Here is a 25,495-nt window from a genome sequence, read left to right on the forward strand (position 1 = left end):
ATTCTAATCCAAGTTTTGCCAGTAATTGGCTTGGTGATTTAGGTCTGATTAGTTTAACCTCCCTGTGGTTAAGTTTCTTCATGTATCACATATACAAGGGTTGCCATCACTTCTCTCCAAGCCCATAGGCCTGTGTTCCTAGGATTTCATCTGTGTTGTGTGAAAACACTGAGGTATTCACATTTTAGCATAAACTTCCCAAAATGGCAATGACTTGATACAATGACTAAGCCACCAACAGTGGAAACATAATAAAACATACTCTGACCAGAGAGAGTAGAATCTTTTTCCAAGCCTTCTAAACATCATTCTTTGTGGGTAGTCACCTAAATATGGTATTTTGGGTTTGCTGTTCATGTCAGTCAAAAGTATGTCTTGGTCAGCCTGTGTCAATAGAATGCCAGAAAACAGGGCTGAGTGACCAGTTTTCTGGCTTTCTATTTCTCCTGCCAATGACACTTGTCCAACTTTGGGGTGATCTGGAGACTCCTTCCATTCCTCCCACTTCAGTCCATGCTGGTAATACCTGACTTTCACAAAGCTGTAACCTGAAAAATATCCCTAACCTCCAGTATATACCATAACTTCCCTTGTCCTATTTCTCATCACTTCCAAGTCCTGTACCATGCTGAGTGTGACATCACATTCAACAAACTAATCTTACCAGTAAATGCAAAAAAGTTTCCGTCCAAAACAATATATGTGTGCTTCTCGTGGGTCTTGTGAAGAAGATGCCCTAACAAAAGAGAGTGAGTCTAATGAGGGAATCTCAGGACCTGTGATGGGAGAGGATGTAGTTGGTTTAGAAGCCAGACCTTGTGACCTCATTCTCAGATGTGTAATTTGTATTTATCATTTTATACACCACTTCTTCCAAACAACATTGGAGGCCTATACAAATTTGTATGCCTATAATAAAAAAAAAAAAAGGCCCATGTAGAAAACGATAGGAATTAAAGAAGAGAAAGCATGGCTCAGGCACCTAGGCTAATACATTTATTAAGAGTATAAAAATTCACCCTGAACTTCTCAGTAGTCAAGGCAGAAGCAAAACATGGTGAACTCAATCACTCACAATCACCAGTTAAAAGAGAGAAGACTAGATGCTGATTGTAAATTATCAGAGGTGTTCTTAGGAGGGACTTTGAAAATGGTGTAAATTACAGTGGCAAAGACTGAAACATGGATGTGCATTTGTTTTTCATATCAACTTATTTTGAGTCTTTGAGAAAAGACGACCTCACAGGGTAGAGGGTTCCCTTATTTTCTTTTTTGTTCTTGATAATTTTTTCAGTGATTTATCTTTGGCTGTGCTGGGTCTTGTTTGCCGTGAGCGGGCTTTCTGTAGTTTCAGTGAGCGGGGGCTGCTCTGTAGTTTTGGTGTGCAGGCTTCTCTTGTTGTGGACACAAGGTCTAGGCCTCTGGGCTGCAGTACCTGTAGCACACGGGCTTTAGTCGCTCCTCTCAGGTCATGTGGGATCTTCCCAGAGCAGGGATCGAACCCTTGTGCCCTGCTTTGGCAGGTGGATTCTTATCCATTGTGCCACCAGGGAAGATGACCTCATGGAGTAGAGGGTTCCCTCATTTTCTCACGTGTAACCTTGTCCACACAGCACAAAGTGGAGAGTTACCTCTTATCGTAAGCAGCCAAAGTTGTTTAGTCTCCTGCCTGATTTGAAAAATGGAGACTCAAGTTATCACCTGGTCTTGCAATTTCTGCATTCGAAGTGCTCTCAAATGAGCCAGCCCTTTCTCTGTCTGCTAGCTCAGCACTTCTCAAATCACATTTGAACCATCCATTTGCTCACCACCTGAATCTACTATGCTTAAGCATGCAGCCTCCAGAGCCATCCCAGTGGGTCCCTTTCCAGCCACTTTATCCTCAACAACTCAACTCCCCTGGGCTTCAGTTTCCCCATCTCTAAAGATATCTGTGCTTCCTAAAGATATCATGAGGACTGAGAAAATTTATTAAAAGCAGTTAATCATGAACCTATTAAGTATGAGTAACAGTTATTGTTACTAGAATACTGGAATGGGTTGCCATTCCCTTCTCCAGGAAATCTTTCTGGCCCAGGGATCAAACCTGGGTCTCCTGCATTGCAGGCAGATTTGTTACCATCTAAGCCACCAGGGAAGCCTTAAGTATGAATAACAGTTATTTTTATTGTCATGAGTAGTATTTGTTGTATTATGCTGAAAATTGTATCTGTCTTATTCACTGTTTTATCTGCATACCCAGTCGAAAATCTGGCACAGGATAGGAGTTCAACAAACACTTGTTCGGTGAGAGACAGAAAGAAAGAACGAGTTAGTGTGGGAATTCCCTGGCCGTCCAGTGGTTAGGATTCGGCATGGCCTGGGTTCAATCTCTGGCTAGAGAACTAAGATCCCACCAGATGGCATGGCACAGCCAAAGAAACAAGTTTCAAGGAATGAATGAATGAATGTTCAGTTATCTGGTTTTATTACATACGTAGTTTAGCCTTTACTTCATTGAGGTCTGCAAAGACCAAAAGAACCAATTGTGCCAGTGCCTTCCGCAGTGTGTTCACTCTGGTGTTTTTCCCTTCATTGCTGTTAGGAAAAGGATTCCATTTTACAAAGAAGGGAGGAGGAGGAAGCCCAATTCCAAAGGCCTGTTTGTTCTCATTATTAATTTGCCTCTCCTCCTCCAAGTAGAGTTTGAATGATTTTGAATGTGCACTCATCTGGAATGGCACCCTCATTCTCTCGTTTCATGCCTGGCTGCAATTAAAGTCAAAAGCAAAATTTAAAAATACAGCTTTATTATAGGCTGAAAGAATTGTTGATTCAGGGACTGGCCTACAATCCCACAGTGATCCCCCCCCAACCTCAAAAAAAAAAAAAAAAAAAGAGAGAGAGAAAGAAAAAAATAACACCAAACTATGAGCCTATGGGTTTGGTCTCACCAACAGAGGCCCCAAACTCCAGAATCAATAACTCAGTTAATGCCATTTTCTAACCTAATTACAAGAATTGGAAAACTGCCCAAATGCTCAAAAAGGGATGAAGGTTCTAGTAGCAGTACCCCACCCCCTTTTCTAAAGAAGTATTTGGGTGATAAAAGCAAAATAACCGCACAGGGTGGGGTGCAAACATTTCCAATGTCAGATCACAGAGCTGGGGAATTTCAGAGCTGGAAAGATGCTTAGAGGTCATCTCAAGACCATTTCACAGATGAGATAACTGAGACCTAGGCAGGAAAGAGTTTACCCAAGTTCACGCCATGGGCATGAATCTTGAAAGATCTCCAGTCTGATGTCTTCAGTGGTGCAAGAAATATTTACTGAGAGTCCAGGGCCAGGTGCTATTCATGAAGGAGGTTCATGAATAAGGCAAGCTGGCCTGTTCTCTGCCTTTGTAGAGCTTACATTCTATCAATGAATCTGACAGTCAAGTAAACCAACGAATACGCATGTGACAAATGGCCAGAACTAATCAGAGGGCAGTGGTAGAGAGCTGCTTACCTGGGGTGGTCAGAAAAGGCAGAGGACATTCTCAGCTGAGACCTGGGAAAGAGCACTGTTTCAAAGACTCAGAAGCAGAGAGGTACTTGGCAAGTTCTAGAAGAAAACGGGACATTCTGCCATTAAAAAAAAAAAAAAAAGCAGTTTTGCCATTTGCAACAATATGGATCGACTTGGAGGGTATTATACTTAGTGAAATAAGTTAGATAAAGTCAAGTACTATATAGTATCACCTATATGCAAGATCTAAAATAGAAAACTAGTGAATATAACAAAAAAGAAATGAACTCACAGAGACAACAAACTAGTGGTTACCAGTGAGGAAAGGGGAAGAGGGAGAGGTAAAATTGGAGTAGAGGAGTAAGAAGTACAAAGTGCTATGTATAAAATAAATAAGCTACAAAAATACATAGTAGAGCCCCGGGAAGATAGCCAATATTCTATAATAACTATAGGCAGAGTAAAACCCTTAAAATTATGTATCACTATGTTGTATCCCTGAGACTTATATGATATTGTACATCAACTATACCTCAATTAAGGATTCAAGTTTTCAGAGCCAAGGGTGCAGGCTCAATCCCTGGTCCCCAAACTAAGATCCCACAAGCCTCACAGCATGGCCCAAAAATTAAAAAGTAAAAATAGATAATAAAATTTTGAAGAAAACAAAGGGACAAGCATGTGGCTGGAGTATAAAGGATGACAAGACATCCACATCCTGAAAATGGAACAGAATAGCACTCACCTTCATGCTCCTCCTAACGGCTGCCCTCGGCCTTCAGCAAAGTAAAGAGGGGCTCTAACCCACTCCCCCCTGAGAACTGGAGATCCTGGATCCACTATACCACATGCGCCTGTTCCCTTCACTTGTGAAAGTAGTTTTCATTCATGAAGGAGAAAAGAGTTTGACCAGACATAATAGCCACACTTACTGTCAGCTTCCAAATGAGAAGACCACATTGAAGAGAACATGGCTCTAGAGAGAAGGTCAGAAGATGCTTCAGCACAGCTCAGCAGTCAAGAGCCCAGACAGTGGAGCAGACACTCTTGGGAAGAGATGGGTTCAGTCATTATGGAGCTGGCCGTGTCAGCCAAATGCCTGACCATGACACTTTTCATCTGCTCACAACAATTATGTGCTGAAATGCCATCTGTTCTGTCTTGCTATTTCCCATCAGTTGGCTGTTTCTTTGTAAAGTAGTATATTCTCATGCAGTGTTTTTAAACCTTGGGTTGGAACCCAGTCATTCGTGGGAAGTGAAATCATAGCTAAATCATAGGTGTGTGTGTGCATGCTTAGTCTGTCCGACTCTTTGTGACCCCACCAGGCTCCTCTATGCGTGGGACTTTTTAGGCAAGAATACTGGAGTGGGCTGCCATTTCCTCCTCCAGGATCTTCCCAACCAAGGGATCGAACTGCATCTCCTGTTTCTCCTGCATTGACAGGCAGATTCTTTACCACTGAGCCAACTTGGAAGCCCAACTAAATCATAACTGTAGCCAGTGAGCCATAACTAAAAATCTTCGAAGAATAAAACAGATGAGTAAAGAAGAAAATAGGAAAGAAAAAACAACTCAGAGTATGTGACAGTTGAATATGTTATTGCTTTAGGTTTTCCCAAAAATAATGCCATGTTAGATCTCCCTTGCTCAAAATCTCCTGTGCCTCCTTACTGTGTACCAGCTAAAGCATTATCATCTAAACCTAGATTTCAAACCCTCCCTAGTCTAACCCTAAACTGCCTCCGCAGCCTTGTTGCCTATCTACAGGGTAAGATTCGCTTTCCCCTGCAGCCGCACAGGCTACCTGCCTGTCCTGTAGCATGCCTCATCCCTCCCTCCCTCTACTAATGCCCCTCTCTTCCTCCACCTAAATTACCCTCCTGTCTTTTCTCTGCCTGGTCAACTTCTACTAGCTCTCAGGACCAAACTAAGTCCCAGGTCTTCAGCAGTGGCTTAGTGCTCTCTCCCAACTTCTAATGAACTTGTCTCAGCTATTGTCTTGATTTCAGCCGCCAGCCCAGGTACAGGATTAGAAGGATTAAAGAAGAGAAAGGTGAGGAGGAGGAGGACCAATAAGCAATAATTGTCAGGCTTTAGTGGGATTCAAATTATTCAGAGGGCTTGTCAAATAAAACTTGTCAAGCCCCATCTCAAGAACTTTTGATTCAGTTTTTGGGGAGTTGGAGGGAGTGGTGAGAATTTGCATTTTTAACAAGTTCCCTAGTGATGCTCCTGGTTGTGGGACCAGACTTGGAGAACACTGGTGGCGTGCTTAAGAATAAGGGCTCAGTAAGATGGACCCAGGCAACTGTGGTGACTCCAAACTCAGAGTTCATATCTGGTCACATCTTTTTTTATATAATTAATCTTGCCATAATACCAGGATGTTCTGTAGCATTTGTTTGAGACATCATCCCATATGAACAACTGTCTAAGAACCCTAGAATCTTCCTGAGTCAGGAAGAAGTTACTCCTCTTCAACAAAGAACCTCTACATTGATCACTTACTGCCATTGCTTCTCCTGAACACACGAGGACGCTGTTGAAGACTGTCCCTGCACCTGCAGGTATGCCGTTACTTAGCAGGTTCTGACTGATCCAAGCACCTTCTGAAGCAGTGCATTGACATCTCGTTTGGAGCTTTATTACAGCTTTTTTCCCTTTACATTCCCACATGTACCCGTTTTTCACTAAAGCACAGCCACTATGCCAAGATAACTGAGCCCAGGGGAGTTCAGGTCATTAACCACACCCTGTGCCAAAATTAGCCCAACTCTGGATTCTGAGCCATTCGAGTTGGACCTAATCATTAGCATAAATCTGTGCTGTGCTTAGTTGCTCAGTCGTGTCTGATGCTGCAACCCCATGGATTGTAGCCTGCCAGGCTCCTCTGTCCATGGGGATTCTCCAGGCAAGAATATTGGAGTGGGTTGCCATTTTCTTCTCCAGGTGAGGCTTCCCAACCCAGGGATTGAACCCAGATCTCCCGCATTGCAGGCAGATTCTTTTCCATCTGAGCCACCAGGGAAGCCTGAGAATACTGGAGTCAGTAACCTATCCCTTCTCCAGGGGAACTTCCCAACCCAGTAATTGAATTGGGATCTCCTACACAGCAGGCAGATTTTTTACCAGCGGAGCTACCCATCTAATACTATACTATTTTAGGGACTCCATGGCCCTGTCCCACCATTCGTAGGGGCCATTCTGCAAGGCCCAGATCCCTCTAAAAGAGATTGGGAGCAGTTTACATGAAAACTGGTCAATTCTTCCCAAGCACTAGCTCTATATAACAAAGAGTGAGGCAGCTTTTGGTACACCCCACAAAAGAATAAAATACTGAGTTCTTGACTCACTTTTCCAGGACAATGGAAACCAATTCATACTTTGATTTTCATACTGAGAGGGCTTTTTCCTGACCAGGTTGATCTGTTTCACAGACTTGGAGTCTGAGCCACCACCCCATTTAATTTGTGTTCATCAGGCACTAAGCCCACTTTTTAGGCCGATAACCGTCAGTGTACTCCAGTGGGTTCTAACAATGTAGTGGGTGGCAACCCTCCTCCCTTTTACTGAATTAAAATAGAGAGTAAGAGAGTATTTTGCCTGTTTTAAAGAAGGAATTGATACATGGACTTGTATTTCACTTCTATACAAAAATGAATCTATAGTAGATTATCTAAGATTTTAAGTGAATTTCTTAGGTGTGGGTCACAGTCAAAGATTTGAGTCCATTGCTCTCTGCTTAAAGGTCTGTTTGTTACTAAGACACTCTTGCTTCTCTTCTGGCATTCTCCTCTGTGTTCTCTAGGCTACACTCTTGGAAGGCTATTTCAGTCCCTTCTTCTGCTTTAAGAGGCTGACCTCCAAACTTCTAGAACATCCTGTGTGTTTCTCTGGTACACTTACCTCATTGTTTTGAGTGGGACCCCCTTCTCTTTTACCCATTCGCCCCCACAGACCTTGAGCTCCTCAGTGTCTTAATCTCCTTTGTATTCACACACAGCACTTGGTACAGTAAATACCTGCTAAATGCCCCCACCGGCCTTCTTGACTTCTTGCTTTTGGCACTTTTCAGATACCACCTTACTTTCTTGTTGACAGACATTTTTTTTTCCATCTTGTGTTTGGTAACTTGGTGCACATCTTATCACTCATCTGTTCCCTTAGTAGAATTTAAACCTTTTGAAGACAGAACATCTCTTGGTTTTTTTATCTTGAGTCCTCAGAGAAAAACTGAATGTAAAGGCCATGCACTAATCCCAGTTGACTGATGGATAGCTGTGCTGAGCCTCTGCTAATCTGAGGACTAGAGATTAGGCGTGTCTGACTTTCTCTCCTTAATTATGTCTCTGCTTGTTCCACAAAGTAAGGGTGATCAACAGGATACACTAAGTAAAGCAAGAATGACATAACTTAGAAGCTGAGGAGAATTTCTAAGAATTTTAATTGCAAGAAGGATTGATATGTACATAAAGATTCAGGTACAAGGGTGTTTTATAAAAACGTTGCTTTTTGTGAATGGAGAAATTTATAAACAGCCTAAAAATCACCAATCCTGTATTGGCTGACTAAATTTTGGGACATCTACTAAATCAGAGAAGTGCATGGGTAATAAGTGGGGGTGACAGTTCTCCAACACTATATATGGCATGATTTCATTTTGTGAAATATGTGCACCATGGGGACAGAAGAGGGGGAACACTAAAACATTAACGGTGTTTCTCTCCAAGTATGACCGTGAATAATTTTTACTAATTTGATATTGGTATTTCTATGTTTTCTACATTTTCTAAAAATGAGTTACTTTTATAGAAGAACAGCATGGGAAAGTTATCTTTTTTAAAAGAAAAATGGGTAAACCAAAAGAAAGAAAAATAAGAATAGGGAGCTAGGAATGAGGCTTATTCCAAAAATGAATATCATGAAGATTTAATCAGGCAAGTCACAGATTTGCTTCTGAGCTTTCCAAAAATTCACACAAAAAGGCAGACAGGATCAGCTGCATAATTCACATTGTCCAGGAAAAGCTCTTATCTTCCTGATAAGTAGCAATCTATCAGTGTCTCCCTTGGAGCTCCCTGAGGATGTTCTTCTAAGTAATAAATAACATCCTCTGCAGATCCTGTCATCCAGGTGAGTTTCCTAGAGCAGTCTCTAAATTAGAGCACCACATTCCCTGCCTTTATTCAAAGGATGGCCTTAGGCAGGTATTTAATTCCTGTCTAAATACCTCCACTTACTAGTGGTGAATTAATTAGTTCATATCTAAATAATGGGTGATTATTAACAGTTGCAGTGAGCAATTAGAGTTATTAACCCATCCTGGCCTCTCGCTGGCATCTCTGAAGTAGTTCCCTCCCCTAGATTGCCAGGAGCCCCTTTCCTGGGGAGTGGTCTCCTCAGCCTTGTCCCAGCAGGGCCAGAAGGCCACCAGTGGCTGACCTACACTCCCACCTTGACCTCAGCCAGGTGTGCAAAGACAGGAAGACTTGATTGTTAAAAAGTTATCTCCTATCTAAAGTCCACAGTACTCAGTATAGCCAAAACAAGTGGGTTTTCCTTTTTTTCCTTCATAGTCAGGGGCTCTTGAAATGGACACAGAGAGAAAAGGAAGGAAAGGCTACAGAAAGGGATATGGACTCAAAGAAAGTTTCTCTTTCTGGGACCCCCAAGACCTCCTGCCTTGGAGACACTTGGGCTCAGAGTCTTTGACTGACTTTTCATGGTATCCTCTCCTAAATGTTCTTGGTCCTGCAGTGGGTGCTGGGGTACAGAAGTGAGCATGGGTAGGTGAGGGAACTTCCCAACTGGGAAGACAGCTGGACAAGCCAGTCATCTCAAATCATCAGTTAAAGAGGTACAAGCAAGTAGGGTAACATAAAGAGATCTTTATACAACCCTAAGCGTCAGGGAATGCCTGCTAGAGAAGTTGGTACCTAAACTGAGACTTGAAGGCTCAGTATGGCTTCCCAGAACTGAGAAAAGGGTGAAGGACATTACACAGAAGGAAAGATATGCTGTTTTCTGGAAATTCAAATCATCTCCTTATTGCCAAAGCATAAAGCTCAAAATATGCTGGAGGTGAAGCGGGAGAAGTGAATCGGGACCAGTGCTAGGGGCCATGGGCCATGAATGTAGGACAAAGGAAGCATTCTTTGACCCTTTAGTCCTAAGGTTTTGTACATGAATGCCAACACCAGGCAGTTGATGTGAATCAGTCAGTGGCCCAGGGACAACAGGGAATGGTGGGACCTGTGGCAAATAGGAGTGCATTTGAATTACCCAAAGAGGCCACTCCATACTCCAGCCAGTTGTTACCACGGGAGAACACAGGACTAGCCTTGCCAGATCTTCCCATTATTCAACAGAAGGTGACATCCAGACCCCTACATGCCACTCTCCCTTTTTGTAAATTTTGGTAGTGGTTGTTGTTCAGTGACTAAGGTGTGTCCAGCTCTATGCAACCCCATGAACTGCAGCATGCCAAGCTTCCCTGTCCTTCACCATCTCCCAGAGTTTGTTCAGACTCATGTCCATTGAGTTGATGATGCCATCTAACCATCTCATTCTCTGCCACCGACTTCCCCTCCTGCCCTTAATCTTTCCCAGCATCATAGTCTTTTCTAATGAGTTGGCTCTTTGCATCAAGTGGCCAAAGTAACTACTTCAAATTTAAAATACAGTGAAGATCCAGTAAGGCAGAGGGCCCCACTCCTGTGTCAGTGAGCCGGATTTAACCTGAGGGCTGGATTTGGTCTGTAAACTCATCATGTTACCACTTCTGCCTTAGAAAACAGGGAGCCATGGACAGCTCTCAGGTAGGGGACAAGTGTGAACTTGCCCTCTTCTTAAACCCCATGTGTGTTTGTATGAAATGTTGGTTAGAAAAGGATAAGAAAGGAGACCTGAAACACGTTACCTAAAGCTTCTAAATCTGAGAATGAGTTATTATGAAATGCCAACAGGCAATTCTTTCTTATCACCTCAGTGCTTTTCACTATTAATATGTAATATCAGACCCATCTGACAGAACCTAGCAACTATTTGCAAAGGCAGAAGGTCAGTGGAAGGACCCAAGAATCTGTTGGTCTGGAATCTGCTGCAGTGTACTAGACACTGTGCTGAAATGTAGAGAACTACAGGGGCTAAGATTGTGAGGGGAAGGACTGGGTCTTACCCATCTTACAACCTCAGCTTGCACTGTCAACAGAATCATACAAGATGAATAAGCATTGTCATGAATTTACTGCTTTATGAATGATCTAGTGGGAAGAGACCCAACTTCACACCCTGGCTTCGCCAGTCATTAACTGGGTGACTCAGGTCAAGACACCTGGCATTTCAGAACCTTAGGTTCCTACTCTGAAAATTGGGAATAAGAATACCCACTGTGTCTACTCAAAACCAAAGGAAATGCTTGGAAGGAAGAGCTTTCTATATAAACTCAAATGTGCTCTATAGTATGGACTGGGATAGTTACTATTGCTTTACCAAACCTGAGTATCTTATTTATTTATTTATTGTTGGCTGTGCTGGATCTTCCTTGCTGTGCAGGCTTTTCTCTAGTTGCAACTAGAGTGGAGAATACTCTCTAGTTGTGGTGCATAGGCTTCGCATTGCAGTGGCGGCTTTTGTTACAAAGCATGGGCTCTAGGGCACACGGGCTTCAGTAGTGGCACATGGGCTCAGTAGTTGCAGTTCCCAGGCTCTAGAGCGCAGGCTCCACAGTTGTGGCACACAGGCTTAGTTGCCTCTCAGCATATGGTATCTTCCCAGACCAGGGATTGAACCTGTAGCTCCTGCAGTGGCAGGAGGTTTCTTTACCACTGAACCACCATGGAAGCCCAAAACTGAGAATCTATAAGAACCATATTTTTACATTTATGGCACAGAGAGAAAATGTACAGCATCTGATGCCTCTGAGGTGGGCCTTCCAAACCTTGACAGGTTGCCATCTGCTTTGTGAGAATTCTGGAGCCCAAGCTCTAAGGCTTTAACCTAGGCCAAAGAGCATTTGTAAGGCAAAGACATACCCCACCCCCACCCACCCCAAACACACAAACCATTCCATCAACTATTGCTCCTCAGTTCAGTTCAGTTCAGTTCAGTCACTCAGTCGTGTCTGACTCTTTGTGACCCCATGAATCACAGCACGCCAGACCTCCCTGTCCATCACCAACTCCCAGAGTTCATTCAAACTCATGTGCATCAAGTCCGTGATGCCATCCAGCCATCTCATCCTCTGTCATCCCCTTCTCCTCCTGCCCCCTATCCCTCCCAGCATCAGAGTCTTTTCCAATGAGTCAACTCTTCACATGAGATGGCCAAAGTATTGGAGTTTCAGTTTCAGCATCATTCCCTCCAAAGAAATCCCAGGGCTGATCTCCTTCAGAATGGACTGATTGGATCTCCTTGCAGTCCAAGGGACTCTCAAGAGTCTTCTCCAACACCACAGTTCAAAAGCATCAATTCTTTGGCGTTCAGCTTTCTTCACAGTCCAACTCTCACATCCATACATGACCACTGGAAAAACCATAGCCTTGACTAGATGGACCTTTGTTGACAAAGTAATGTCTCTGCTTTTGAATATGCTATCTAGGTTGGTCATAACTTTCCTTCCAAGGAGTAAGCGTCTTTTAATTTCATGGCTGCAATCACCATCTGCAGTGATTTTGGAGCCCAAAAATATAAAGTCTGCCACTGTTTCCACTGTTTCCCCATCTATTTGCCATGAAGTGATGGGACCAGATGCCATGATCTTCGTTTTCTGAATGTTGACTTTTAAGCCAACTTTTTCACTCTCCTCTTTCACTTTCATCAAGAAGCTTTTTAGTTCCTCTTCACTTTCTACCTTAAGGGTGGTGTCATCTGCATATCTGAGGTTATCGATGTTTCTCCCCGCAATCTTGATTCCAGCTTGTGCTTCTTCCAGCCCAGCTTTTCTCATGATGTACTCTGCATAGAAGTTAAATAAGCAGGGTGACAATATACAGCCTTGACGTACTCCTTTTCCTATTTGTAACCAGTCTGTTGTTCCATGTCCAGTTCTGACTGTTGCTTCCTGACCTGCATACAAATTTCTCAAGAGGCAGGTCAGGTGGTCTGGTATTCCCATCTCTTTCAGAATTTTCCACAGTTTATTGTGATCCACACAGGCAAAGTCTTTGGCATAGTCAATAAAGCAGAAATAGATGCTCCTAAGAGTGTATATATGCTGTGAAGTCTACATTCCCAGTACACAGAACCACTCTGAGTCAGATCACCATATGCACAGTGCTCTGTAGAGCCTTTGTATATGCTGTTCCCTCTGCCAGGAACACATTTCCTTTCTTAGCTTTTAGGTCTCAGTTTATAGCAGCTCCTGAGTATTGTTGTATAGAGTCTTGAAATCACAAATTACCTCAAAGATCTCAAGAGGTTTCAGTGGAAGCTGTTTCTTACCAACTGTTTCTTAACATATTTCTACTTTTCTCTTTAAAACACTAATGCTTATTCTAAATAATAGCAACTATATAGAGTAATTGAACTAAACTCCCTCCATAACTCCAAAAAGTACTTTAGGCAGCACTCACTCGGGAGGAATTTACTGTTAATTTTAGTCAAAGAACTAATTTGGCAGCCATTTTTCACAGTTCTTTTTTATTTTTCTTTCCATAATAATTTTTTTTTACAAGTTTTTTTTTTTTAATTTTTTATAACTTTAAAAATCATGTGTTCCCCATCCTGAACCCTCCTCCCTCCTCCCTCTCCACACCATCCCTCTGGGTCGTCCCAGTGCACCAGCCCCAAGCATCCAGCATCGTGCATTGAACCTGGACTGGCATCTCGTTTCATACATGACGTTTCACATGTTTCAATGCCATTCTCCCAAATCTTCCCACCCTCTCCCTCTCCCACAGAGTCCATAAGACTGTTCTATACATCAGTGTCTCTTTTGCTGTCTCGTATACAGGGTTATCGTTACCATCTTTCTAAATTCCATATATATGCGTTAGTATACTGTATTGGTGTTTTTCTTTCTGGCTTACTTCACTCTGTATAATAGGCTCCAGTTTCATCCACCTCATTAGAACTGATTCAAATGTATTCTTTTTAATGGCTGAGTAATACTCCATTGTGTATATGTACCACAGCTTTCTTATCCATTCATCTGCTGATGGACATCTAGGTTGCTTCCATGTCCTGGCTATTATAAACAGTGCTGCGATGAACATTGGGGTACACGTGTCTCTTTCCCTTCTGGTTTCCTCAGTGTGTATGCCCAGCAGTGGGATTGCTGGATCATAAGGCAGTTCTATTTCCAGTTTTTTAAGGAATCTCCACACTGTTCTCCATAGTGGCTGTACTAGTTTGCATTCCCACCAACAGTGTAAGAGGGTTCCCTTTTCTCCACACCCTCTCCAGCATTTATTATTTGTAGACTTTTGGATCGCAGTCATTCTGACTGGTGTGAAATGGTACCTCATAGTGGTTTTGATTTGCATTTCTCTGATAATGAGTGATGTTGAGCATCTTTTCATGTGTTTGTTAGCCATCTGTATGTCTTCTTTGGAGAAATGTCTATTTAGATCTTTGGCCCATTTTTTGATTGGGTCATTTATTTTTCTGGAGTTGAGCTGTAGGAGTTGCTTGTATATTTTTGAGATTAGTTGTTTGTCGGTTGCTTCATTTGCTATTATTTTCTCCCATTCTGAAGGCTGTCTTTTCACCTTGCTAATAGTTTCCTTTGTTGTGCAGAAGCTTTTAAGTTTAATTAGGTCCCATTTGTTTATTTTTACTTTTATTTCCAATATTCTGGGAGGTGGATCATAGAGGATCCTGCTGTGATGTATGTCAGAGAGTGTTTTGCCTATGTTCTCCTCTAGGAGTTTTATAGTTTCTGGTCTTACGTTGAGATCTTTAATCCATTTTGAATTTATTTTTGTATATGGTGTTAGAAAGTGTTCTAGTTTCATTCTTTTACAAGTGGTTGACCAGATTTCCCAGCACCACTTGTTAAAGAGATTGTCTTTAATCCATTGTATATTCTTGCCTCCTTTGTCAAAGATAAGGTGTCCATATGTGCGTGGATTTATCTCTGGGCTTTCTATTTTGTTCCATTGATCTATATTTCTGTCTTTGTGCCAGTACCATACTGTCTTGATAACTGTGGCTTTGTAGTAGAGCCTGAAGTCAGGTAGGTTGATTCCTCCAGTTCCATTTTTCTTTCTCAAGATCGCTTTGGCTATTCGAGGTTTTTTGTATTTCCATACAAATTGTGAAATTATTTGTTCTAGCTCTGTGAAGAATACTGTTGGTAGCTTGATAGGGATTGCATTGAATCTATAAATTGCTTTGGGTAGTATACTCATTTTCACTATATTGAGTCTTTCCATAATAATTTAGAGTGAATGCCTATCATTCAGAACATCATTCACCCTTTAGCACTTCTATATAAATCTCTAAAATATCAGAACCTTTACCAACAAAACTGCACTACTATTATCACACTTAACAGATTATAATTATTTAACATCATTTACTAGCCAGTTGGTATTTGAATGTCCCCAATTTTCTCAAAAGTGTCTTTTTACAGTTGCTTTCTCCAGGTGCTGCGCTTGATTGTTAATGTCCCTCTCAATTCATAATCTAGAGTAGCCTCCCCTTCCCCACTCTCTGAAGCCCCTATGTCCTAGGCAGTGATTCATCCTGGCCTCTCTTTTTCTTTAAGAATCCACCAGCTCCCTACCCAAGGATTGGAAGTGCAAACCCAAGGACTGTACTGAATCCTGGTACAGAGAATGCTTCTCTCCATTTACCTGCAGTAAACAGAGAACAGATTTTTTTTTATACATCTCTGCAGAAACTCAGATGAAACTAGTGTTAAAGAACCAGCCTGCCAGTGCAGGAGACATAAGAGACTCAGGGCCAATCCCTGGATTGGGAAGATCCCCTGGAGATGGAAGGGAATGGCAACCCACTTCAGTATTCTTGCCTGGAAAAGCCCAGGGACAGAGGAGCCTGGCAGGCTACACTCCATGGTATCAAAAAGCGTCGGATACGACTGAACATGCACACACACACACGCGCATGCATAAACTGAGTGTTCATTATTCATGCTTTCCATACTTGTAAATTCACCCACTCACTAGACTTTATTTGTAACCCCAAAACCAATACACAGCATGTTTGCCTTAATCTGCGAATGTGTGCAGAGCAGTGAAAAATCTGAGTCTCCATCAGGCACAGTTCCTGATAAGATCAAGCAAAGACGCTTGTACCTGCCTGTTTGAGCTCTCAGCCTCTGAACAAGTGTCCTTTTCACAGTCCATTTAGCACCATGCTTTTCATATTTTTGTGCTTTTAGTTGGTGGTTTTGCTATTTACGGTGGCCCCCAAGCAGAGTGCTTCAGTGTTTGTTATCTGATGTGCCTTACAGAATCAGCAATATATATTAAGTAAGATGTTTTTAAACAGAAATACAGAAAACAAGGTTATGTGTTAACAATAATATTATGGCCAGAGACTCACAGGATCAATTTCCCCAAGAAATGATGACTTGCTATTCACTAATTCAGTGTTTGCTATGACTTTCTAGAACAAAACTACCGCAGATAATGAGAATCAACTGTCTGTACGTACACTCTCCCTGCATTTATTATTATTTTTAGTTCTACAAAATCTGATTGACTTTGTTTTCAAATGAAATATTTTGAACCAGATTTGTTTTCATTGAGAAAGGGGGGGGCGGTGTGCACTGACCATATGATGAGGAATAGGAGTTTATATGTCAAAACTCATATATATATATATATATATATATATATATGATTCTGTTTCCTCTGCTCCAATCAATTCAGGATAAACTTTTGCACTGAAGCATACCCTGATATTGCTGACTCTTCTGAGGCAAGTTGGCTTGGGGGGATAGGTTCAGATCTGCTCCCAATTTAATGTTACTCAGTGCTGAGGTATTTGTTTTGCTGAATCATTATAAAGTATCTGAGCAAAAGAAAATTAATCAGTTCCTGAAGTTTTTATGCCTCTAGGGCTTTAAGGAGATTAACAGAATTTTCTTTTACTATGATTAGTTTTCAACCTTCATGGGAATCTGTAGCCCTTAATATAACTAATTTCATATTGACTCTGGGTTTTCTCTTTAATATGAAAGTTGGGTTCTCATTTGAGAATGCTCAATATTCTTTCATTCTTACTACTAAAGGACGGTAGAAAAAAATTTTTTTGGAAAACATTGAAGAAGTATCTGCCTTCCCTAAGATACACAGTGTGTGCTTTTTAATTAGTGTTTTCATAAGTGAGCGCCTTTACAACATAACATTCATTCCACTGTTTCCATATTTAGAGCGATCTTTCATATTGTTTTTGCCATTTAATTTTTTTTCTTATTAAACATGTTTACAAAAATGTAGACTGTGACTTTGATGAGAACCATGATCTGAAGAACAGTTCTTAAAACCCAGAGAAGTCACACCTGTAACCCTTTAAATGCAAGCAGTGTTTTCGAGCTGAAAATTCTGAATCCATCTTCCACATGAGATTGATGGAATTTTTAAAAATAGGTAGCGTAATATTGAAATGACCTTGGGCTGCCAATTGACAGAATTTACCAATAGTTGTCAAACATCCAGTTTAAAAGTTTGGGGTGTTTTTTGTTTGGTGTGTGTATGTTTGTTTAGACATAAAATTGACTAGTTTGTCTTTTGCAATGGTTTGATACGTAATCTTAATTTTTGAAAATGGCTTTAAAACAACAAAGAGTGATGATTCAAGCTGAGTTCAGAGATTAGTGCCTCATCGTCCTGGCTGTGCAAATCAGCAAGTCATAGAACTTCTGCGGCTTTTTGTAAAAGCAAATCCTGACACCTACTTCACAGTCTTTATCCACGTCCTGCAATTTATCATAGCACCCAGGACATAGCAAATGCTCAAAACGTGTTCGCTATTGTCCTTAAAACTTGCACCCTCCAGTGATCATATTTACAACGGAGTGACTGTCCTCATCATGAAATGACCAATTGTACTGTCCTCATCATGAAATGACCAATTGTACTTTAACCAACATGTATTTTTAAGTGTCCAAGGCAGCCGTAATTGAGGGAACAAATGTAAGAATTTTCTACTTGAAGTCCTTGTTTACTAAACATCCCTGGACAAATACAGGTTTGTCCTTTTTTTTTCCTTAAGGGAGGTGGGGCAAGAAAAAAAGAAAGGAGTGCATTCAGAGAGAGACAGCTTGGTGTAGATTTTCTAAGTAAGAAGACTACAGACCACCCTGAGTCCTGACTGTTTTCCTGTAGCCACCAAAGCTGCAGATTAGATATTGCTGAGGCTCTCATCTCTCGGATATGCTTTGTGAAGTACGTGGGAAGAGGGAAAACCTCCTTCTCAGGGGAACAGTTGCCAAACCCAAAGCTATCACCCCTTCTCCTTCAGAGAGACTCCAAAGGCAGCAATGTGCCCAGCCTTGGGGGATGCACCGCAATTGGTCTGAGCCAGCTGTGACTATCCCTTTCTCTCTACTGTCATTAGTCTGTGACAATGGTTCTCAACCCAGAGAGTTTTAAACCCACACACACACCCACAGGATATTGGCAATGGTGGGAGGCATTTGGGGTTATGGTAACTGGGAGGGTGCTCCTGGCATCTAGTGGGTGGAGGTCAGGGATGCTACACAACCTCCTGCAATGCCAAGACAGCTCCCCATCACAGAGAGTTATCTGGCCCCAGATGTCAGCAAATGAGATTGAGACACGCTGGTCTAGGCATTGAAGAGCGACACGGTTCTAGACAGTGAAATGTGACAGGAAGGAGGTAGGGGAACTTCTAGAAAGTAATTTTCCTCCTTAAAAGAGGCAGTATTTTTTGCCCCACCTCTTTTGGAGGAGGGCGGGGAATGCTAGGGTGTAAAGATGGGATGCTTGGAAACACTGCAACTATCTCAGGTCCATGAGGGGAGACATCACTAACACACACTTGTCCCCAGACTTATTGTTACTTGAGAAAATTGTCTTTACTTTAAAAACTGCAATTACTTGGTATTCTTGTCACTTGTAGTTGAAAGCATAATTATTAAATCTACCATGTTGTGTAACTTTCCCAAAAAAGTCCACATTCAGTTAACCAGAAAACAGCAGAACTTTTCTGAGATTCAGATATTGGTCAGTGAGCTGGGCTTAGTCACTACCTAAATGTTTCGCTTCTGCACTAAGTCCCTTATAGCAAGTGTATTTCAGTTCATGCCTCTGACGAATGACACACGAGTCTACATCTTGAGTCTTCAGTAACTCAGGAGGACTGAAATTGGGAGGACGTCCTGTGCTGGTTTGAATTCAAGCTCTGCCAGGTGGTAGGTGTGTGAGCCTGGATGAGGTTACTTCTCTGCTTCACCCTCTTCATCTGTAAAATGGGGTTAATTGTGGTGACCTAAAATGTCAAATGGGTCACATGAAAAAATGCCTAGAATAGTGTCTGGGACCTAACCAGCACTGCCATCATCCTCCTCACCATGAAATGTTACATTTGTGAAGGCCAAGGCTCTGATGACAATGTTCATGTTGGAATCTTTCCTCCACACATGACCATCTTTCCAAAGTTGAAATTGACAGCCAAGTGGATGCTTTGTGGGGGCGAGTAATATGGAAATGGACTAACAATTCTCTCCCCAGTCTTCCAGAATTCCACCACTGTGTAGAGGCACAGCCAGGTGACTGGTGCACACTCTTCCCAAGACAGCAGTGGCATGATACTTGAGACCCACGGCAAGTGTGTCACTGATTCCAGAGAAGCTAATTACCCACACACACGTCCTTGTCTCCCAGCATTAATGATTCCCCCACATTGTTAATGTGGACCCCATGGTTGGTCTAGTATTGTGTACAGCTCTGTTTCATGTACGTTCTTAACTCAGTCAAACCAGTTCTAGATAGATACCATTAAATTCTGTTTCCATATATGCCCTGGATAGACCAGCCTTTTTCAGAGCCTTGTAGTCTTCCTCTTGTCTTTAAAACTCTGTTGTCTGAACATCTGCCTATTGGGACTTTAAATTGAGGCACATCAGGATTTGAATCCAGTAGTCATGTGACACCAGGCAAGTTCCTTAAATTTACTTTACTCCCTCATCCTGAAAGTGGGGCTCAGGAGATCCCTGTTTTATAGAGTCACAGGGCATAAGTTAACAGTAAAAACTCTTTAACAAGGCTCAAGGCTTAATAAAAAGTTGCTGTTGGTTGTAATTCTGTCTGGTTCTCACTAATCTCTGTTCACTTACTTAACAAAATCAGTATTATAGAATATTGCAGGGCTTAGTGTTAAGTTGATTGTGCTGAACGATGATGGATCTCAGCCAAGTGTTGTGCTCCCTTTTTATAAATACCTGAGTAATAACTCAAGAAAGCAGAGAAAAAGCAATAGGACCTGGGAAGAGTTAGCCAGACCTGTGTGAATTGTGTATTCAGAGTGGTACTCCTACAGTCCTGGAATACAAATCTTAAACCCTGTCGATCTGCTCCTTTTTGAAGACTCCAAGCCCCACAGCTTGACAACCACTTTAATTGTTTGCCATGTCTCTGTAGACAAAAGTTGTCCTTTGCACAATGAGGTTTCCTTTCTTATATAAACATTCCAGAGCTTGGCACCAACCTGTCTATTTTCAGGCTTCCTGGAAGGAACCAGCTCCTTTCTCCATTTGCCCCAGGCAACAGGCTACAATCTTGCCCCAGCCTTTTGACAGAAGTGCCAGCAGGAGACACCATCCTGAAAGCATTCCCCTCCATCCCTGGTGTCCTTGCAGAGTTCTCTAAGTAAATTGTACCTGTGGCCCTGGGGAATGTACAGGATGACTTTGGATGGTATCTAGATATTCTTTTCTTTTGAAGTTCCTTTTAAACTAAAATTTATTTTTTTTAATGAAAAACTGATCAAAGTCATGCAAAAGAATTTTCTTTTTTATGGTGAGTTAATTTTAAAACAGGCTTCCCTGGTGGCTCAGATGGTAAAGAATCCACCTGCAATGCAGGAGAGCCAGGTTCAATCCCTGGGTCGGGAAGATCCCCTGGAGAAGGGAATGGCAACCCACTCCAGTATTCTTGCCTGGAGAATTCCATGGATAGAGGAGGTTCACCTGTAATTTTAAGAAACTTTCTTTTTTTTTAAACCTTTTTATTTGTTATTGGATTACAGTTGATTAACAGTGTTGGTTAGTTTCAGATGTACAGCAAAGTGATGCGGTTATACATGTATCTGTTCTCTTTCAAATTCTTTTCCCATTTAAGTTGTTACTGGGTTGGCCAAAGACTTTGTTCAGGTTTTCCTGAATCAGCTTAAAAAACCTGGACAAACTTTTTGGCCATCCATACATGATATTGAGCAGAGTTCCTGTCCTTTTCGGTTATCTGTTCTAAATATAGCAGTGTGTACATGTTACTCCCAAACTCCCTAATGATGCCTCCCCCTGACCTTTAGCCCTGGCAACCAACCATAAGTTCATTCTCTAAGTCTGTGAAGAAACTTTCTCTTCTTAAAAAGTTTTATTTCAAGTTTGACAATGATGCATAAAACAGAATTGCAGGCCTGCACATACTTAGGTTAAATATAAGATTATAAGCTTACTGACCACTGGTTCAGGCTTGTGGTCACTCACTGTGAAGACCTCAGCTTAGACTCTGAGTGAGGCAGAAGCCATTGGAAGGGACTTCTGTCTGTTTTGTCTCAACTTCTAAGAATGGTACCTAAACTAGAATAGGTATTCAAAATAGGTATTGAATGAATGAATTCATTGAGTGTTCTGATGTGCCAGGAGAAGGCAATGGCACCCCACTCCAGTGTTCTTGCCTGGAGAATCCCAGGGACAGGGGAGCCTGGTGGGCTGCCATCTATGGGGTCGCACAGAGTTGGACACGACTGAAGCAACTTAGCAGCAGCAGCAGCAGATGTGCCAAGCACGGTGCCAGAAGCTGAGGCTTCAAAGATGAAGCTGATAACAGTCTTCGTCTTCCTGTAGCTTGTTAAAGGATTCGTTCCGTTTTCCCTATGACATTCCGTTGATTTCAGAATTCTTAAATGCTAGAGCACAGAATGTAAATATCTGTCATCTGAATCACCTCTCAGCCTCAGCTTTCTCACACTGACAAAAACTAAGCTTGAAAGCACAGCTCCCAAAACCTCTCCAGTGCTGGGCGTTCCCTGTTCCTGCCCCAGTCTCAGAATCTCCCCTTTTCTTTCCAGTGAATGCCCCGCATCCTTTTGGCCTCCATCCAGCTCTCATTCCTCCCGGGGAGACCAGGATTCAGCTGACATTCAGCAGTGGTGAACACTTGACTTTTTCACCCTGGGGATATGGCGCATTAGTCAGCCCATAAACATTTAATTTTATTTAGCTATATTTTATAAGCTGGCACATCATCAGAACTGTCTCTCTCTCTCTGTTGCCTCAAGTGCCACTGTTTGAACACACCCATAATGCCTCTTAATTTTATGTCACTCTTTATTTCTAGTAAAACATGGGAACATACAGGGGAAAGTAGGAAAGGCAGGTGCTGGGGGCCTAGCCTAGAGTGCTTCTAGAAAGCCTCTGGAAGAGGAAATGTGTGGTCCTTCTAGTGCAGCGGCTTTCTCAAATCGGGAGGCCTCTGCCGACTCCCACTGGTGGTGTCTGGGGAGTGGTTCTGTTGGTCTGGAGTGAGGCCCTGGAATTAGCATTTTAACTTTTCACTGCCATGTTAATGTGAAGAAAAGTACAAATAAGTGTCCAGCTCGATGAATTTTCAAACATCCATGTAATCAGTAGTATTGCCAGAACCCCAGAAGTGTCCTGTTCCTTTTTCTTTTAACGTTTCTGTCATTGTTGTTGAAGTATAGTTGATTTAGCATCGTTATTTTCATATGTACAGCAAAGCAATTCAAAATATATACACATATTTTCTTTTTCAGATTATTTTCCATTATAAGTTATTACAAGATATGGAGTATAGTTAAATATAATTCCCTGTGCTATACGGTAGGACCTTGTTTTTTATCTATTTTATGTTTAGTACTGTGTATTGGTTAATCCCAAAGCCCTAAGTTATCAATCCCTCTCCCCCACCTGGTTCCCTTTGTCACTGCCTCTCTCTAGCAGTTCCTATTATCCTGACTTATAACCTATAGATGAGGTTTTGCCAATCTCTGTATTTATATGAAAGAAAGAGAAAGTCGCTCAGTCGTGTCCTACTCTTTGCAACCCCATGGACTATGTAGTACATGGAATTCTCCAGGCCAGAACACTGGAGTGGGTAGCCTTTCCCTTCTCCAGGGGATCTTCCCAACCCAGGGATCGAACCTAGGTCTCCCACATTGCAGGCAGATTCTTTACCAGCTGAGCCACAAGGAAAACCCAAAATACAGGAGTGGGTAGCTTATCCCTTTTCCAGAAGATATTCCTCACTCAGGAATCGAAATGAGGTCTCTTACATTGCAGGTGGATTTATTTATATATGTAAGTGTAAACTGTATTTTTTGTTTTCTGGCTTCTTATACTCACTATTATAATTTGTGAGATTCATTCGTGTTGCTACATGTTGCTGCAGTTTATTCATTTTCATTGTGCTATGCTTTTATTATAAATATTATCATAATCTTTAGATTTATTCTGAGACTGGTGATGGGCTATTGGATTGCTTTCAACTTGCAGCTATTATGAATAATGCTTCATGAATATCCTAGTGGATGTCTTCTGATGAATATCTGTACACATTTCTGTTGGGTGTATACCTTGCAGTGGAATTGCTGTGGCAAATCAGCATTTTTAACAAGCAACTCCATTAACACTGACCCATGCTGAAATTTAAGAGCCATACATCTAGACAAACAAGCAAGTACCATTTACCGAGATGAATTGGGTTTAAATACAGAAGATATGAATCGCCCACAAAAACTTTACAGTCTTATTGAGGAAAACAAAAAATAACAAAATAACAAAGAAAAAACATAGACTCACAAAGCACAAATTGAAGAAAACACAGAAAATAACGCAGACATGCAATCCAGATGCCCGTTGTAGTTTGGAGCAATACACGTATACATAGCATGGAGTTACATACAGGCTTCCTATCGGAAAGATTTTGGGTTTTGTTTGGCATAACAATGTCTCAAAAATGAAGAAATGTTATAAAATGTTTATATTTCTGACTTCTCTTCAAAAATGAAGCTCCAGCAGCAGAGGTTCTGCCTTGTTGCTACGTGGCAACAGCTGTCTAGATGTGGGAAATGACTGTCCCCTTTAGATGAATCGTGTGGTCTCCAGGTACCACAGTCTACCACAATCCCCACCAGCCTCTGTTGCCTCACTTTGGCCTTCTCTCATTTACATTAGCTGCCTAAATCCTGTGAGGATTTGGCTTCCCAGTCCCTAGGCTAGAGAATTACAGTAAACATTTCCCTATTCAATGTTTGAGTGCCTCACAAGAACCCTGCCAGCCATCAAGGGCTTGCTAAGATTGTCTCCATTTGAGGGCTGAGGAAACTGAGGCTCCGAGAGTGACTGAATAGAGCTGCACGACTAGCAAGTGGCGGCCTTCTGGGGACCATTTTGAGAAGTATTTTAAAATTGTGTGTATGGTTTTTTTATGTGAAGCAGTAACTTAAATAAATCAAGGTATGTGTAATAAGTTCCTAATAAAGTTCAGAGAAGTTTTTTTTTAAGGCATTAGAGGAGGGAAAACGTTCTGTGGGCTAAAGTGGTCACAGATGTGTTTTCCCCCAGGATGGGGGATCTCATCTGAGCTTTGATGGATGACTGTGAAGAGGAGGCGTGATGCTGGCATTCTGGGCAAGGGCTCAGCTGGAGCACAGGCGCAGCGTCGGAAGCACATAGTTGGGGATGAGGTGGGGACAAACACACGAGAGACCGGGAGGCGTGATGGGAAACGACTGCTCAGCTGTGAGCAAAGGTCTTCACTTTGCTACGTCTCCAGGTGCCGTGAAAGTTCTTGACCTCATCAGCTTTTGAGAGGACAAAAGGAAATTCTGTAAGCTCAGTTAGTTGTAGTTTATTCATCCTTATTCAGATGAACAGCATTATCCTGACACTGGCAACCGCACAAGAAACGATAGGTCTTGTGCTCTTACACCGTGAGGTTGGTGGTTCATGCTCTGGAGGGGAGCTCTGAGCGGGAAACAGCCTAACTCCCCAGGGGATCTGACATGGGAGTCAACAAGATCTCCATCTTTCCGCCACACCCTCTCAACCCTCCCCAAACCGTCCTTTTCCTCAACTGCAGGGGCGGCTTTTTATTCCATCTAAACTGTTTTCCCCAGTCTTCCTCTTTAAGTTGTTTTCAAAGTGACTGCCAAGAAGCAGCACCCGTTTGGCAAAAAATATGACAACAAAATCTTCCCTTAGATGCCCCCCACTTTAGGTCTATTCTTGTTATTAGTGAAGGAGGCTTTGATGCCTAGGAAGGGAGGCAGTGGGTGTTATGGAATCAGTGTGAGCTGTAGCATCTGACATGAGTTTCATCACATGGACATCTAACTGTGTGGCCTCAGGGAGCCAGTCAACCTCTCCAGGTTTCTATTCTTGTTACCTGCAAAATAGGAAAAATAGTACCAACCACTCAAGGTGATGGTGAAGTTTCTAAATAAACATACAAAGTGCCCAGCGCAAAGTAGGTACTCAACTCATTGCCTTTATTGCCATCCTAGTGCAAGATCTTTATCAGAGGAGCCTGTGTATTAACTTACACTTCATGGGCGATGGGAATGGAGTTGGCCAGCACGCAGAGCACAACACTGTGGACACATCAGGGGCTCAGTCTTCTCAGCTGACTTCCTAGTTTCAACTCTGTTACTATAAAAGCTCTGTGACCTTGAACAGGTTCCTTAACTTTTTTGGGTCTACCCTTCTGTATCCATAAAATGGAGGACTGGAGGAAATGACCAGAATATTCACTCTGCAATTAAAATTTCAATATCTGTATGTCTATGATTAACAGCTGACACTTTCAGATTCTTTATTTCTACTG

Source organism: Bos taurus, chromosome 22, assembly GCF_002263795.3.
Source record: "Bos taurus isolate L1 Dominette 01449 registration number 42190680 breed Hereford chromosome 22, ARS-UCD2.0, whole genome shotgun sequence".
Lineage (NCBI taxonomy): Eukaryota > Metazoa > Chordata > Mammalia > Artiodactyla > Bovidae > Bos > Bos taurus.